This window comes from Musca autumnalis, unplaced genomic scaffold (genome assembly GCF_047663935.1).
Source record: "Musca autumnalis isolate F117 unplaced genomic scaffold, ASM4766393v1 scaffold_2, whole genome shotgun sequence".
Taxonomy (NCBI): domain Eukaryota; kingdom Metazoa; phylum Arthropoda; class Insecta; order Diptera; family Muscidae; genus Musca; species Musca autumnalis.
Window position 1 is genome coordinate 24,348,175 of NW_027411755.1, and position 18,490 is coordinate 24,366,664.

The window sequence follows — 18,490 nt, forward strand, 5'->3', positions numbered from 1 at the left end:
TATGTTTTTAATAAAATATGAAAGATTTTATGTAATATTCAATATTTTCTTATGCTTGGTTTACATTTACGAAATCCACTCGATTTCAACTGTCAAATACATAGGTTAAACGTCAAATGAAATCCAGTTGAAATCGAGTGGATTTCGTAAATGTAAACTTAGCATTAGTCTTAATTTCTAGCTCATTTGTTATTCTGTCAGACAATTTTGGCCGAGCAGAAACTATCAACATATTTGGATACGTCATTTTGACATTTCTGATTGAGTTTTTGAACAAAGTTGTATTAGAAAGCAAGTTATGTTGTAATAAGAAGGCTGGGTTATAGGAAATTTTCTAAGTCTTTTAGTCCAGATTTATTGCTGTGGCGGAATAATAATTAATAACATGATAATCTGCTAAGAAATCGACATTTAACGGCAATAAACTTAATTTAGAACAATTTTTGATGAGTTTCCAAATTTAATTTGATGATTTTTGTCAAAAAAATTACTTGCATATTTTGCATATTTTTTGCATATTTTGCATATTTTTGCATATTTTGCATATTTTGTGCATATGCAAAATATGCAAATATGCAAAAAAATAAAAAATATGAGCCTGTCATTGCATTCAGTTTTCTTCAAAACGAATTTTGGTCCAATCAGAATTTTCGTATCTTTATTAATAAAAAATATGCAAATATGCAAAATCCGATGTCTACTTATCACTAAGCTCTTTTATATATATAGATTTTTTTTTAGGCTAACAACAAAACGTGGATTTTTTAAAGAATATTTTTTCAAACCAACAACAAAACGTGGATTTTTTAAAGAATATTTTTTCAAGCCAACAACAAAACGTGGATTTTTTAAAGAATATTTTTTCAAGCCAACAACAAAACGTGGATTTTTTAAAGAATATTTTTTTAGGCTAACAACAAAACGTGGATTTTTTAAAGAATATTTTTTTAGGCTAACAACAAAACGTGGATTTTTTAAAGAATATTTTTTTAGGCTAACAACAAAACGTGGATTTTTTAAAGAATATTTTTTTAGGCTAACAACAAAACGTGGATTTTAAAGAATATTTTTTTAGGCTAACAACAAAACGTGGATTTTAAAGAATATTTTTTCAAGCCATTTTCAAGTAGCCTACAAAACATGGATTTTTTAAAGAATATTTTTTTAAGTAGCCTACAAAAAGTGGATTTTTTAAAGAATATTTTTTAAGTAGCCTACAGAACGTGGATTGTTTAAAGAATATTTTTTCAAGTATCCTACAAAACGTGGATTTTTTAAAGAATATTTTTTCAAGTATCCTACAAAACGTGTATTTTTTAAAGAATATTTTTTCCAGTATCCTACAAAACGTGGATTTTTTAAAGAATATTTTTTCAAGTATCCTACAAAACGTGGATTTTTTAAAGAATATTTTTTCAAGTATCCTACAAAACGTGGATTTTTTAAAGAATATTTTTTCAAGTATCCTACAAAACGTGGATTTTTTAAAGAATATTTTTTCAAGTATCCTACAAAACGTGGATTTTTTAAAGAATATTTTTTCAAGTATCCTACAAAACGTGGATTTTTTAAAGAATATTATTTCAAGTATCCTACAAAACGTGGATTTTTTAAAGAATATTTTTTCAAGTATACTACAAAACGTGGATTTTTTAAAGAATATTTTTTCAAGTATCCTAAAAACCGTGGATTTTTTAAAGAATATTTTTTCAAGTATCCTACAAAACGTGGATTTTTTAAAGAATATTTTTTCAAGTATCCTACAAAACGTGGATTTTTTAAAGAATATTTTTTCAAGTATCCTACAAAACGTGGATTTTTTAAAGAATATTTTTTCAAGTATCCTACAAAACGTGGATTTTTTAAAGAATATTTTTTCAAGTATCCTACAAAACGTGGATTTTTTAAAGAATATTTTTTCAAGTATCCTACAAAACGTGGATTTTTTAAAGAATATTTTTTCAAGTATCCTACAAAACGTGGATTTTTTAAAGAATATTTTTTCAAGTATCCTACAAAACGTGGATTTTTTAAAGAATATTTTTTCAAGTATCCTACAAAACGTGGATTTTTTAAAGAATATTTTTTCAAGTATCCTACAAAACGTGGATTTTTTAAAGAATATTTTTTCAAGTATCCTACAAAACGTGGATTTTTTAAAGAATATTTTTTCAAGTATCCTACAAAACGTGGATTTTTTAAAGAATATTTTTTCAAGTATCCTACAAAACGTGGATTTTTTAAAGAATATTTTTTTCAAGTATCCTACAAAACGTGGATTTTTTAAAGAATATTTTTTTCAAGTATCCTACAAAACGTGGATTTTTTAAAGAATATTTTTTCAAGTATCCTACAAAACGTGGATTTTTTAAAGAATATTTTTTCAAGTATCCTATAAAACGTGGATTTTTTAAAGAATATTTTTTCAAGTATCCTACAAAACGTGGATTTTTTAAAGAATATTTTTTCAAGTATCCTACAAAACGTGGATTTTTTAAAGAATATTTTTTCAAGTATCCTACAAAACGTGGATTTTTTAAAGAATATTTTTTCAAGTATCCTACAAAACGTGGATTTTTTAAAGAATATTTTTTCAAGTATCCTACAAAACGTGGATTTTTTAAAGAATATTTTTTCAAGTATCCTACAAAACGTGGATTTTTTAAAGAATATTTTTTCAAGTATCCTACAAAACGTGGATTTTTTAAAGAATATTTTTTCAAGTATCCTACAAAACGTGGATTTTTTAAAGAATATTTTTTCAAGTATCCTACAAAACGTGGATTTTTTAAAGAATATTTTTTCAAGTATCCTACAAAACGTGGATTTTTTAAAGAATATTTTTTCAAGTATCCTACAAAACGTGGATTTTTTAAAGAATATTTTTTCAAGTATCCTACAAAACGTGGATTTTTTAAAGAATATTTTTTTCAAGTATCCTACAAAACGTGGATTTTTTAAAGAATATTTTTTTCAAGTATCCTACAAAACGTGGATTTTTTAAAGAATATTTTTTCAAGTATCCTACAAAACGTGGATTTTTTAAAGAATATTTTTTCAAGTATCCTATAAAACGTGGATTTTTTAAAGAATATTTTTTCAAGTATCCTACAAAACGTGGATTTTTTAAAGAATATTTTTTCAAGTATCCTACAAAACGTGGATTTTTTAAAGAATATTTTTTCAAGTATCCTACTAAACGTGGAGTTTTTAAAGAATATTTTTTCAAGCTATCAACAAAACGTGGATTTTTTAAAGAATATTTTTTCAAGCTATCAACAAAACGTGGATTTTTTAAAGAATATTTTTTCAAGCTATCAACAAACCGTGGATTTTTTAAAGAATATTTTTTCAAGCTATCAACAAAACGTGGATTTTTTAAAGAATATTTTTGTAAGCTAACAAAGAACGTGGATTTTTTAAAGAATATTTTTGTAAGCTAACAAAGAACGTGGATTTTTTAAAGAATATTTTTGTAAGCTAACAAAGAACGTGGATTTTTTAAAGAATATTTTTGTAAGCTAACAAAGAACGTGGATTTTTTAAAGAATATTTTTGTAAGCTAACAAAGAACGTGGATTTTTTAAAGAATATTTTTGTAAGCTAACATAGAACGTGGATTTTTTAAAGAATATTTTTGTAAGCTAACAAAGAACGTGGATTTTTTAAAGAATATTTTTGTAAGCTAACAAAGAACGTGGATTTTTTAAAGAATATTTTTTTAGGCTAACAACAAAACGTGGATTTTTTAAAGAATATTTTTTTAGGCTAACAAAGAACGTGGATTTTTTAAAGAATATTTTTGTAAGCTAACAAAGAACGTGGATCTTTTAAAGAATATTTTTGTAAGCTAACAAAGAACGTGGATTTTTTAAAGAATATTTTTTTAGGCTAACAACAAAACGTGGATTTTTTAAAGAATATTTTTTTAGGCTAACAACAAAACGTGGATTTTTTAAAGAATATTTTTTTAGGCTAACAACAAAACGTGGATTTTTTAAAGAATATTTTTTTAGGCTAACAACAAAACGTGGATTTTTTAAAGAATATTTTTTTAGGCTAACAACAAAACGTGGATTTTTTAAAGAATATTTTTTTAGGCTAACAACAAAACGTGGATTTTTTAAAGAATATTTTTTTAGGCTAACAACAAAACGTGGATTTTTTAAAGAATATTTTTTTAGGCTAACAACAAAACGTGGATTTTTTAAAGAATATTTTTTTAGGCTAACAACAAAACGTGGATTTTTTAAAGAATATTTTTTTAGGCTAACAACAAAACGTGGATTTTTTAAAGAATATTTTTTTAGGCTAACAACAAAACGTGGATTTTTTAAAGAATATTTTTTTAGGCTAACAACAAAACGTGGATTTTTTAAAGAATATTTTTTTAGGCTAACAACAAAACGTGGATTTTTTAAAGAATATTTTTTTAGGCTAACAACAAAACGTGGATTTTTTAAAGAATATTTTTTTAGGCTAACAACAAAACGTGGATTTTTTAAAGAATATTTTTTTAGGCTAACAACAAAACGTGGATTTTTTAAAGAATATTTTTTTAGGCTAACAACAAAACGTGGATTTTTTAAAGAATATTTTTTTAGGCTAACAACAAAACGTGGATTTTTTAAAGAATATTTTTTTAGGCTAACAACAAAACGTGGATTTTTTAAAGAATATTTTTTTAGGCTAACAACAAAACGTGGATTTTTTAAAGAATATTTTTTTAGGCTAACAACAAAACGTGGATTTTTTAAAGAATATTTTTTCAAGTATCCTACAAAACGTGGATTTTTTAAAGAATATTTTTTCAAGTATCCTACAAAACGTGGATTTTTTAAAGAATATTTTTTCAAGTATTCTACAAAACGTGGATTTTTTAAAGAATATTTTTTCAAGTATCCTACAAAACGTGGATTTTTTAAAGAATATGTTTTCAAGTATCCTACAAAACGTGGATTTTTTAAAGAATTTTTTTTCAAGTATCCTACAAAACGTGGATTTTTTAAAGAATTTTTTTTCAAGTATCCTACAAAACGTGGATTTTTTAAAGAATTTTTTTTCAAGTATCCTACAAAACGTGGATTTTTTAAAGAATTTTTTTTCAAGTATCCTACAAAACGTGGATTTTTTAAAGAATTTTTTTTCAAGTATCCTACAAAACGTGGATTTTTTAAAGAATTTTTTTTCAAGTATCCTACAAAACGTGGATTTTTTAAAGAATTTTTTTTCAAGTATCCTACAAAACGTGGATTTTTTAAAGAATATTTTTTCAAGTATCCTACAAAACGTGGATTTTTTAAAGAATATTTTTTCAAGTATCCTACAAAACGTGGATTTTTTAAAGAATATTTTTTCAAGTATCCTACAAAACGTGGATTTTTTAAAGAATATTTTTTCAAGTATCCTACAAAACGTGGATTTTTTAAAGAATATTTTTTCAAGTATCCTACAAAACGTGGATTTTTTAAAGAATATTTTTTCAAGTATACTACAAAACGTGGATTTTTTAAAGAATATATTTTCAAGTATCCTACAAAACGTGGATTTTTTAAAGAATATTTTTTCAAGTATCCTACAAAACGTGGATTTTTTAAAGAATATTTTTTCAAGTATCCTACAAAACGTGGATTTTTTAAAGAATATTTTTTCAAGTATCCTACAAAACGTGGATTTTTTAAAGAATATTTTTTCAAGTATCCTACAAAACGTGGATTTTTTAAAGAATATTTTTTCAAGTATCCTACAAAACGTGGATTTTTTAAAGAATATTTTTTCAAGTATCCTACAAAACGTGGATTTTTTAAAGAATATTTTTTCAAGTATCCTACAAAACGTGGATTTTTTAAAGAATATTTTTTCAAGTATCCTACAAAACGTGGATTTTTTAAAGAATATTTTTTCAAGTATCCTACAAAACGTGGATTTTTTAAAGAATATTTTTTCAAGTATCCTACAAAACGTGGATTTTTTAAAGAATATTTTTTCAAGTATCCTACAAAACGTGGATTTTTTAAAGAATATTTTTTCAAGTATCCTACAAAACGTGGATTTTTTAAAGAATATTTTTTCAAGTATCCTACAAAACGTGGATTTTTTAAAGAATATTTTTTCAAGTATCCTACAAAACGTGGATTTTTTAAAGAATATTTTTTCAAGTATCCTACAAAACGTGGATTTTTTAAAGAATATTTTTTCAAGTATCCTACAAAACGTGGATTTTTTAAAGAATATTTTTTCAAGTATCCTACAAAACGTGGATTTTTTAAAGAATAGTTTTTCAAGTATCCTACAAAACGTGGATTTTTTAAAGAATATTTTTTCAAGTATCCTACAAAACGTGGATTTTTTAAAGAATATTTTTTCAAGTATCCTACAAAACGTGGATTTTTTTAAAGAATATTTTTTCATGGCAACAACAAGACGTGGATTTTTTAAAGAATATTTTTTCATGGCAACAACAAGACGTGGATTTTTTTAAAGAATATTTTTTCATGGCAACAACAAGACATGGATTTTTTAAACAATATTTTTTCACACCAACAACAAAACGTGGATTTTTTAAACAATATTTTTTCACACCAACAACAAAACGTGGATTTTTTAAAGAATATTTTTTCAAGTATCCTACAAAACGTGGATTTTTTAAAGAATATTTTTTCAAGTATCCTACAAAACGTGGATTTTTTAAAGAATATTTTTTCAAGTATCCTACAAAACGTGGATTTTTTAAAGAATATTTTTTCAAGTATCCTACAAAACGTGGATTTTTTAAAGAATATTTTTTCAAGTATCCTACAAAACGTGGATTTTTTAAAGAATATTTTTTCAAGTATCCTACAAAACGTGGATTTTTTAAAGAATATTTTTTCAAGTATCCTACAAAACGTGGATTTTTTAAAGAATATTTTTTCAAGTATCCTACAAAACGTGGATTTTTTAAAGAATATTTTTTCAATATTTTTTCCTACAAAACGTGGATTTTTTAAAGAATATTTTTTCAATATTTTTTCCTACAAAACGTGGATTTTTTAAAGAATATTTTTTCAATATTTTTTCCTACAAAACGTGGATTTTTTAAAGAATATTTTTTCAATATTTTTTCCTACAAAACGTGGATTTTTTAAAGAATATTTTTTCAAGTATCCTACAAAACGTGGATTTTTTAAAGAATATTTTTTCAAGTATCCTACAAAACGTGGATTTTTTAAAGAATATTTTTTCAAGTATCCTACAAAACGTGGATTTTTTAAAGAATATTTTTTCAAGTATCCTACAAAACGTGGATTTTTTAAAGAATATTTTTTCAAGTATCCTACAAAACGTGGATTTTTTAAAGAATATTTTTTCAAGTATCCTACAAAACGTGGATTTTTTAAAGAATATTTTTTAGATTAACAACAAAACGTGGATTTTTTAAAGAATATTTTTTAGATTAACAACAAAACGTGGATTTTTTAAAGAATATTTTTTAGATTAACAACAAAACGTGGATTTTTTAAAGAATATTTTTTAGATTAACAACAAAACGTGGATTTTTTAAAGAATATTTTTTAGATTAACAACAAAACGTGGATTTTTTAAAGAATATTTTTTAGATTAACAACAAAACGTGGATTTTTTTAAAGAATATTTTTTAGATTAACAACAAAACGTGGATTTTTTAAAGAATATTTTTTAGATTAACAACAAAACGTGGATTTTTTAAAGAATATTTTTTTAGATTAACAACAAAACGTGGATTTTTTAAAGAATATTTTTTAGATTAACAACAAAACGTGGATTTTTTAAAGAATATTTTTTTATGTTACAAATCTAACAGCAAATCGTGGCTGGTATCTTTCTCGTATCTATGTTTTCTTCTTTACTATTTTCCTGCTAGACTCCATAAAAGATAATTCAATTTGATATTTGGCAATCACTCTATTTTGAACGCCCAAGGGTATATAAATTAAATCAATTATTATGCTGAGAGACACTTTTTTATGGATATCATAATCAATTTTTGGCAAATACCACAATTTCCTTTATAGTCTTGAGGACTATTGTTACGACTGTGTGGTGTTAAGCTCTCTCTATTTATTGTCTAACCAAGCAATTCGACAAACACACATTTTCCCATTCAAATCAAATGGGAAGTCCTCAAATGGCTCTCAAGCCAAACATACACACTCCCAAAAAAAAACCAACATTTTAGACCAAAGTATGTTTCATGGTTTGTTAAAAAAAAACTAGAGGAAAACCTCAGTAGAATTGTTGTGGTTATGGATGAGTGTGACTGAGTCAGTCCATTGTTCTGCTCCCAAATGTGTCAATCTTTTTTCGTTGTTTGTCTTTGATGTTGCTGTTGTTGTTACTTAAGCTTTTGATAGTTACAATGTCGAGTGTAACGCGTTTTTTATTGCAAACCACCCTTTGGGAACACTTTGTATGCTTAGACGTTTATGGCACTTAACCATTTATTCAAATGGCAGCAATATGTAGACACTGTTGTAGACAGTCATGGAGGAGGGGGTGTGGGTGTTTAGATGATGACTATAACTCCTGGTAGGGGATATATCACGATATTTACATATCGTGTGGGTTTTTTGTTGTTGCTGGTGTCAACACATGAAGTTACTATCAAACTAGGCACTTAAGCTTTCATATGGGATACGAGTTTTTTCACTGTCAAACGATTGTCATCTACAAATTAAGTGATGTTTTTGTTGTATGTTCCAAATGTCTTCATGGATTAGTTTGCTCTGTGTGTGATACTCCTCAATAAAAAGTACCAGCGAAATTGTATTTATCATGTCAAACTTTGGAGTCGGATTTAGAATATGCTTCCAAACGTCTCATCTTCAGCGGTACTTCAGCTTAAAATACCATGTTCGAGCTGTCCTCATGAACTTGTATGCAATATTGGTCAATCTTCCACTCAAGCCAAAATATTTCATTTTATCTTCATAAAATATTAAATTTAAACCCCTAAACCTTATCAACCCGGTGCCTTACTTTATCCCGAATCCCTTTAAAAATGATCATCAATGCTGCCAGCAGACAACAGTAATTAAATTACAATCTTAAGATTTACAAATTTCTCGTAATGACACTAAATGCCAAAACAATTATTTAATTAACCTCCACCACCCCCACAAACAACACAAAGTCTTTCAGAGCTAAGTAATTTTATACTTACGTTCAAGCTGGATGGCTGGCTGGCCAGCAGACACAAACACCAGACACAGACGCCGACACCGACGAGAACGATGTCTAAACGATAGCTGGAATGGATAAATCAAAAAGGCCAAAGCATAAAGTATTATAGTCAGAGTTTTACTAATTATTCTAATTAGTCAGAAATATGCATTACCTTCTGTGATTAACACATTCTCTTCGGCATTTCAACCCGCTCTCTCTCCCACACCATACTTATTCTTGTGAGAAGCAGCATTGAAAAATTGAGTTGGTGGTTATGGAACAAATTAAAGTTATCTTGTTTGAGTAATTGGATATACTGTAGGTATGTATGGCTTTTCTGGTGGGTGTTTAAAATGATACCAAGAATAAATGTGTGAATAAACGTCACTTAGCAGGAAATCTGATAGGTAATCGTATGGAATATTTGTAGTTGAATTTAAAGAAGTCTCAGAAATAGTGTAATGAAATAATTAAAATATTCATTCATTCATTCATTTAAGGGAAATAATTTGCAAAGGATACAAGTAAACACAAGACCTACTATAGAAACCTCCTATGGAGGTCTTCTATTCTATTGAAGCCTCCTACGGAGGTCTTCTATTCTATAGAAGCCTCTTCTATTCTATAGAAGCCCTCCTACGGAGGTGTTCTATTCTATAGAAGCCCCTACGGAGGTGTTCTATTCTATAGAAACCTCCTACGGAGGTGTTCTATTCTATAGAAGCCTCTTACGGAGGTCTTCTATTCAATAGAAGCCTCCTACGGAGGTATTCTATTCTATAGAAGCCTCCTACGGAGGTCTCCTACGGTGGTCTTCCATTCTATAGAAGCCTCCTACAGAGGTCTTCTATTCTATAGAAGCCGCCTACGGAGGTCTTCTATTCTATAGAAGCCTCCCACAGAGGTCTTCTTTCCTATAGGAGCCTCCTACGGAGTCTTTTATTCTACAAAAGCCTCCCACGGAGGTCTTCTATTCTATAGAAGCCTCCCACGGAGGTCTTCTATTCTATAGAAGCCTCCCACGGAGGTCTTCTATTCTATAGAAGCCTCCCACGGAGGTCTTCCATTCTATAGAAGCCCTCCTACGGAGGTGTTCTATTCTATAGAAGCCCCCTACGGAGGTGTTCTATTCTATAGAAGCCCCCTACGGAGGTGTTCTATTCTATAGAAACCTCCTACGGAGGTGTTCTATTCTATAGAAGCCTCTTACGGAGGTCTTCTATTCAATAGAAGCCTCCTACGGAGGTATTCTATTCTATAGAAGCCTCCAACAGAGATCTTCTATTCTACAGAAGCCTCTTACGGAGATCTTCTATTCTATAGAAGCCTCCTACGGAGGTCTTCTATTCTATAGAAACCGCCTACGGAGGTCTTCTATTCTATAGAAGCCTCCTACGGAGGTCTTCTATTCTATAGAAGCCTCCTACGGAGGTCTTCTATCCTATAGAAGCCTCCTACGGAGGTCTTCTATCCTATAGAAGCCTCCTACGGAGATCTTCTATTATATAGAAGCCTCCTACGGTGGTCTTCTATTCTATAGAAGCCTCCAACGGAGGTCTTCTATTCTATATAAGCCTCCAACAGAGATCTTCTATTCTACAGAAGCCTCTTACGGAGATCTTCTATTCTATAGAAGCCTCTTGCGGAGATCTTCTATTCTATAGAAGCCTCCTGCGGAGATCTTCTATTCTATAGAAGCCTCCTACGGAGGTCTTCTATTCTATAGAAGCCTCCTACGGAGATCTTCTATTCTACAGAAGCCTCCTACGGAGATCTTCTATTCTATAGAAGCCTCCTGTGGAGGTCATCTATCCTATAGAAGCTTCCTGCGGAGGTCTTCTATCCTATAGAAGCCCCCTGCGGAGATCTTCTATTCTATAGAAGCCTCCTATGGAGGTCTTCTATTCTATAGAAGCCTCCTATGGATGTCTTCTATTCTATAGAAGCCTCCTACGTAGGTCTTCTATTCAATAGAAGCCTCCTGCGGAGGTCTTCCATTCTATAGAAGCCTCCTTCTTCTATTCTATAGAAGCCTCCTACGGAGGTCTTCTATTCTATTGAAGCCTCCTACGGAGGTCTTCTATTCTATTGAAGCCTCCTACGGAGTTCTTCTATTCTATAGAAGCAACCTACGGAGCTCTTCTATTCTATAAAAGCCTCCCACGGAGGTCTTCTATTCTATTGAAGCCTCCTACGGAGGTCTTCTATTCTATAGAAGTCTCCTACGGAGGTCTTCTATTCTATAGAAGCCTCCTACGGAGGTCTTCTATTCTATAGAAGTCTCCTACGGAGGACTTCTATTCTATAGAAGCAGCCTATGGAGGTCTTCTATTCTATGGAAGCCTCCTACGGAGGTCTTCTATTCTATAGAAGCCTCCTACGGAGGTCTTCTATCCTATAGGAGCCTCCTACGGAGTCTTTTATTCTACAAAAGCCTCCCACGGAGGTCTTCTATTCTATAGAAGCCTCCTACGGAGGTCTTCTATCCTATAGGAGCCTCCTACGGAGGTCTTCTATCCTATAGGAGCCTCCTACGGAGTCTTTTATTCTACAAAAGCCTCCCACGGAGGTCTTCTATTCTATAGAAGCCTCCTACGGAGGTCTTCTATTCTATAGAAGCCTCCTACGGAGGTCTTCTATTCTATAGAAGCCTCCTACAGAGGTCTTCTATTCTATAGAAGCCTCCTACAGAGGTCTTCTATTCTATAGAAGCCTCCTACGGAGGTCTTCTATTCTATAGAAGCCTCCTACGGAGGTCTTCTATTCTATAGAAGAATCCTACGGAGGTCTTCTATTATATAGAAGCTTCCTACGGAGGTCTTCTATCCTATAGGAGCCTTCTACGGAGTCTTTTATTCTACAAAAGCCTCCCACGGAGGTCTTCTATTCTATAGAAGCCTCCCACGGAGATCTTCTATCCTATAGGAGCCTTCTACGGAGGTCTTCTATTCTATAGAAGCCTCCTACGGAGGTCTTCTATTCTATAGAAGCCTCCTACGGAGCCCTTCTACTCTATAGAAGCCTCCAACGGAGGACTTCTATTCTATAGAAGCTTCAAACGGAGGTCTTCTATTCTATAGAAGCCTCAAACGGAGCTCTTTTACACTATAGAAGCCTCCAACGGAGGTCTTCTACTCTATAGAAGCCTCCAACGGAGGTCTTTTATTCTATAGAAGCCTCCAACGGAGGTTTTCTATTCTATAGAAGCCTCCTACGGAGACCTTCTATTATATAGAAGCCTCCTACGGATATCTTCTATTCTATAGAAGCCTCAAACGGAGGACTTCTACTCTATAGAAGCCTCCAACGGAGGACTTCTACTCTATAGAAGCCCCCAACGGAGGACTTCTACTCTATAGAAGCCCCGAACGGAGGTCTTCTACTCTATAGAAGCCTCCAACGGAGGTCTTCTACTCTATTGAAGCCTCCAACGGAAGTCTTCTATTCTATATAAGCCTCCAACGGAGATCTTCTATTCTACAGAAGCCTCCTACGGAGATTTTCTATTCTATAGAAGCCTCCTACGGAGATCTTCTATTCTACAGGAGCCTCCTACGGAGATCTTCTATTCTATAGAAGCCTCCTGCGGAGGTCTTCTATTCTATATAAGCCTCCTACGGAGGTCTTCTATTCTATAGAAGCCTCCTACGGAGGTCTTCTATTCTATAAAAGCCTCCTACGGAGGTCTTTTATTCTATAGAAGCCACATACGGAGGTCTTCTATTCTATAGAAGCCTCCCACGGAGGTCTTCTATTCTATAGAAGCCTCCCACGGAGGTCTTCTATTCTATAGAAGCCCCCCACGTAGGTCTTCTATTCTATAGAGGCCTCCCACGGAGGTCTTCTGTTCTATAGAAGCCTCCTATGGAGGTCTTCTATTCTATAGAGGCCTCCTATGGAGGTCTTCTATTCTATAGAAGCCTCCTACGGAGGTCTTCTATTCTATAGAAGCCTCCTACGGAGGTCTTCTATTCTATAGAAGCCACCTACGTAGGTCTTCTATTATATAGAAGCTTCCTACGGAGGTCTTCTATCCTATAGGAGCCTCCTACGGAGTCTTTTATTCTACAAAAGCCTCCCACGGAGGTCTTCTATTCTATAGAAGCCTCCCACGGAGGTCTTCTATTCTATAGAAGCCCCCCACGTAGGTCTTCTATTCTATAGAGGCCTCCCACGGAGGTCTTCTGTTCTATAGAAGCCTCCTATGGAGGTCTTCTATTCTATAGAGGCCTCCTATGGAGGTCTTCTATTCTATAGAAGCCTCCTACGGAGGTCTTCTATTATATAGAAGCTTCCTACGGAGGTCTTCTATCCTATAGGAGCCTCCTACGGAGTCTTTTATTCTACAAAAGCCTCCCACGGAGGTCTTCTATTCTATAGAAGCCTCCCACGGAGATCTTCTATTCTATAGAAGCCTCCCACGGAGGTCTTCTATTCTAAAGAAGCCTCCTACGGGGGTCTTCTATTCTATAGAAGCCTCCTACGGAGGTCTTCTATTCTATAGAAGCCTCCTACGGAGGTCTTCTATTCTATAGAAGCCTCCTACGGAGGTCTTCTATTCTATAGAAGCCTCCTACGGAGGTCTTCTATTCTATAGAAGCCTCCTACGGAGGTCTTCTATTCTATAGAAGCCTCCTACGGAGGTCTTCTATTCTATAGAAGCCTCCTACGGAGGTCTTCTATTCTATAGAAGCCTCCTACGGAGGACTTCTATTCTATAGAAGCCACCTACGGAGGTCTTCTATTCTATAGAAGCCTCACCCGGAGGTCTTCTATTCTATAGAAGCCTCCCACGGAGGTCTTCTATTATATAGAATCCTCCTACGGAGGTCTTCTATTCTATAGAAGCCTCCTGCGGAGGTCGTCTATTCTATAGAAGGCTCCTACGGAGGTCTTCTACTCTATAGAAGCCTCCTAAGGAGGTCTTCTACTCTATAGAAGCCTCCTAAGGAGGTCTTCTACTCTATAGAAGCCTCCTAAGGAGGTCTTCTATTCTATAGAAGCCTCTTACGGAGGTCTTCTATTCTATAGAAGCCTCCTACGGAGGTCTTCTATTCTATAGAAGCCTCCTACGGAGGTCTTCTATTCTATAGAAGCCTCCTACGGAGGTCTTCTATTCTATAGAAGCCTCCTACGGAGGTCTTCTATTCTATAGAATCCTCCTACGGAGGTCTTCTATTCTATAGAATCCTCCTACGGAGGTCTTCTATTCTATAGAAGCCTCCTATGGAGGTCTTCTATTCTATAGAAGCCTCCTATGGAGGTCTTCTATTCTATAGAAGCCTCCTATGGAGGTCTTCTATTCTATAGAAGCCTCCTATGGAGGTCTTCTATTCTATAGAAGCCTCCTATGGAGGTCTTCTATTCTATAGAAGCCTCCTATGGAGGTCTTCTATTCTATAGAAGCCTCCTACAGAGGTATTCTATTATATAGAAGCCTCCTACGGAGGTCTTCTATTCTATAGAAGCCTCCTACGGAAGTCTTCTATTCTATAGAAGCCTACTACGAGTGTCTTCTATTCTATAGAAGCCTACTACGGAGGTCTTCTACTCTATAGAAGCCTCTTACGGAGGTCTTCTACTCTATAGAAGCCTCTTACGGAGGTCTTCTACTCTATAGAAGCCTCTTACGGAGGTCTTCTACTCTATAGAAGCCTCCTAAGGAGGTCTTCTACTCTATAGAAGCCTCCTAAGGAGGTCTTCTACTCTATAGAAGCCTCCTAAGGAGGTCTTCTATTCTATAGAAGCCTCCTACGGAGGTCTTCTATTCTATAGAAGCCTCCTACGGAGGTCTTCTATTCTATAGAAGCCTCCTACGGAGGTCTTCTATTCTATAGAAGCCTCCTACGGAGGTCTTCTATTCTATAGAAGCCTCCTACGGAGGTCTCCTCTATTCTATAGAAGCCTTCTACGGAGGTCTTCTATTCTATAGAAGCCTCCTACGGAGGTCTTCTATTTAATAAAAGCCTCCTACGGAGGTCTTCTATTCTATATATTTTTTTTTCTTTCTTTATTTATATTCTTTATTTAAGATCATAATTTTTTTACAATTCATAAGTCCCGCGAAGCTTTTGCTTGTATGCAGGATAAACTTAAAAATAGTTCAATTATATACTTAGAACATATTTTAACGCTGTTACAGTTCAGCTGTGATATTAATTTCAAATATTACATTATAAATACAAGAAATATTTCAAAATGTTTAATATTTTATCATAAAAAACATTATATGCAGAAGAAGTTATTGTGAATTTATAAAATATTCTTTTAACAATTTCTTTCTTTTAAATTTATTCCTTATTCCTATTAAGGACACTGGTATCGAGTTCATTATTGTGGGTAGGCTCACTTTTAAGGATTTTTTGCCGTAGTCGTTTTTGAATCCTGGTACTTTGTATCTCCCTTCAGCTCGTCTTCGCGTGTTTTGAGTGTGGTCAATGGGTTCTAGCATACTTCTTTCTTCAAAAAATTCGTTAAGTTTTGTAGTTTTATATAGGTTGGCGATGCTTAATACCCCCAACTTTTTGTGTATACTGGTATTGTGATCCGTTTGAAATGGACATGAAGATGTATTTTGACTATTATCACCATTTGTTATTCTATTATTGTGCGAAATTGAGTTTATATTGTTTTGTTGCCCTTGATGAATTATGGATCGATTGAAGCTTTTTTGTAGTATTTTTAGAAGGCTGTTTTGAGCGTTTTGTATCATTCTACAGTTCGATGCGTTGCCCCATGCTGTTATTCCGTGTCTGATGTACGATTCGGCAAGAGAGAAATAAGCTTGTTTTAGTACAGTATAAGGTGCGCAGAGACTTAAGTGATATAAAGCATATGACGACTTGCGAAGTTTCTTTCTGACTTGTTCGATTTGGGGTTTCCATTTCAAATTGGAGTCTAAAAGTATACCCAGGTATTTAAACGTTTCTACGACGTTTATTTTAGTAGAACATGATTCAGTGCCTGATTGATATCCGTTGACATTTTTATGCAAGCACTCATAATCGTGGAAAATTATAGATATTTCTGTGGGCGGAATATGTTTTGGTCTAAAATGCATAAGTTTAGTTTTGGTGGCGTTGATAACTAACCCGTTGTCATGGCACCATCTGGCCAGTTTGTTTATTTCATTCTGCATTCTTGATTCAGCCGCTCGTATCGAGTTGTCCGTAACTATTATCGCTGTATCATCAGCATATGAAAACGTAGTGCTATCATTGAGCGAGTTCACCATATCGTTCGCATAAATTATGAAAAGTATGGGTCCAAGTTTAGAACCCTGTGGTACTCCATAGTCGGATCTGTATTGGTTACTGGTCGTGTTGTCTAATTTTACCTTGAAGTTTCGTAACATCAAGTAATGTTCGAACCACTTTAGACAGTGTCCTCTTATTCCACTTTTCTCCAGTATATTCAGTTGAATGCGACAAAGTATCGAATGCCTTACTGAAGTCTATAAACATGACTAGGCATTGTTTTTGCTCAGATAGATTTACGGCGATTTCGTTAGAAAAATGTCCTAGAAGTTGATTCATATTTTTTCCTTTTTGGAAACCATATTGATTTTTGTTTATAATATCATATTTAGTTATGAAACTATTTAATCTTCTGACAAATATCTCCTCTAAAACCTTCTCAATGACAGAGAGTATGGATATTGGTCGGTAGTTTTCATAGTCCGATTTGTTACCACTCTTATAAATGGGTCGAATAATGGAGATTTTAAGTAGCTCAGGGATGTAAGGTTCTTGTAAGCTTCTGTTTATAAGATCTGTTAATATTGGTGCTATGTAGTCAGCGTTTTTTTCCATTGCTCGAATACCGTCTGCACCCGCACTTTTTTTTAGTATTTAGGTTTTTCAATATATTTTTAATTTCCAAAATGTTGGTGTTTTCTAAAAACATTGTGTTCAAAATTCTTGTTTGTGTACTTGGTAAGGTTTTGACGTCACACTTGTGTACGATATTTTCGACATTGTTTTTGAATTTCTGTGCGAAATTTTCGGTTATTTCAGCAATATTTTCATTCGCGAAGTTAATTTTGATAGTTTCATCAATGCTACTATTCTTTCTCCCAATAATTTCATTAATTATTTTCCACGTCTCACGGATATTGTTTCTGTTATGAATGAATTGGTTATAGTAGTAAGAATTTTTGGCTAGTATTATTTTTTTATTTAATTTGTTGTTATAAGTTTTATATATTTTTTCGTTGACGGTATTTTTCTGTTTACGATATTTTTTGTATAGTTTATCACGTATGGTACAACATTTTATTAATTCTTCGCTTAGCCATGGTTGACCACTTCTATTTTTAAGTTTTACTTTCTTCGTTAGAATTCTCATAAATTTCGCAAAATATATTGTAAATTTTTTCAAAAAGTTGGTTCGATCCATTGGTTTCTTCCACAATTTTATTCCAGTCAACATTTTTGATTTGCTGATTTATTATTGTATTATTGAGTATAGTTTTTGTTGTAGATTTGCAAAACTTATTTTTGTTTATTTCCTCATTTTTAATACAAGCAAATATTGTGAAATGATCCGAAATTGTTGTTGTGATTATTGCAGAATTTACATCACGTTTCGTATCGTGTCTGACAAACAAGTGATCGATGCAGGTTTTGCTTCCACTGCGCTCGTCTTCTCGGGTTGTTCCGTTTATGAGGCATTGAAGACCATTAGAAGCTAACATATCAAGATACTTTTTTGCGGATGTGTTGTGCGAGTTAATGTCTAGATTCATATCGCCCACGATAATAATTTCTTGTTTTTGGTTGAGTCGATTTATACATTGATCAATCTCGTTAATAAAGTTTGTTACGTTTAGATTTGGAGGACGATAACATGGGATTATTGTGATAGTTTCATTCTGATTTATTGAAATGTCCAATTGAATTGATTCTACGCAGTTTGTATAAGTGTTTATTGTTTTAAAAGAAAATTGGTCGTTTATGTACACCGCGATTCCGCCACCTCGTTTTTTCCCGATTTAAGAAAGTAGAATTGAATCCATTTATTTGATAAAAATGATTTTCCTCATCATTTATATTCGTTTCTGTGAGGATTATAATTTTTATATTCGAGATAATGTCTTTAATTCTGACTAAAAATTCAGTAAAGTTTTTTCTGATTGATCGAATGTTCATGCAGATCAGTGAAATTGTTTGGCTAGTCAAATTTTCATTGAGTTCATCAAAATTATTTATTATTTTATTTTCATAAGACATATTAAAAACAGGTTTTGGTGAGTAATATTACTTGTGTTTATATTTGGATTGTATCTTTTTTCAATAAAAAAGTTTAA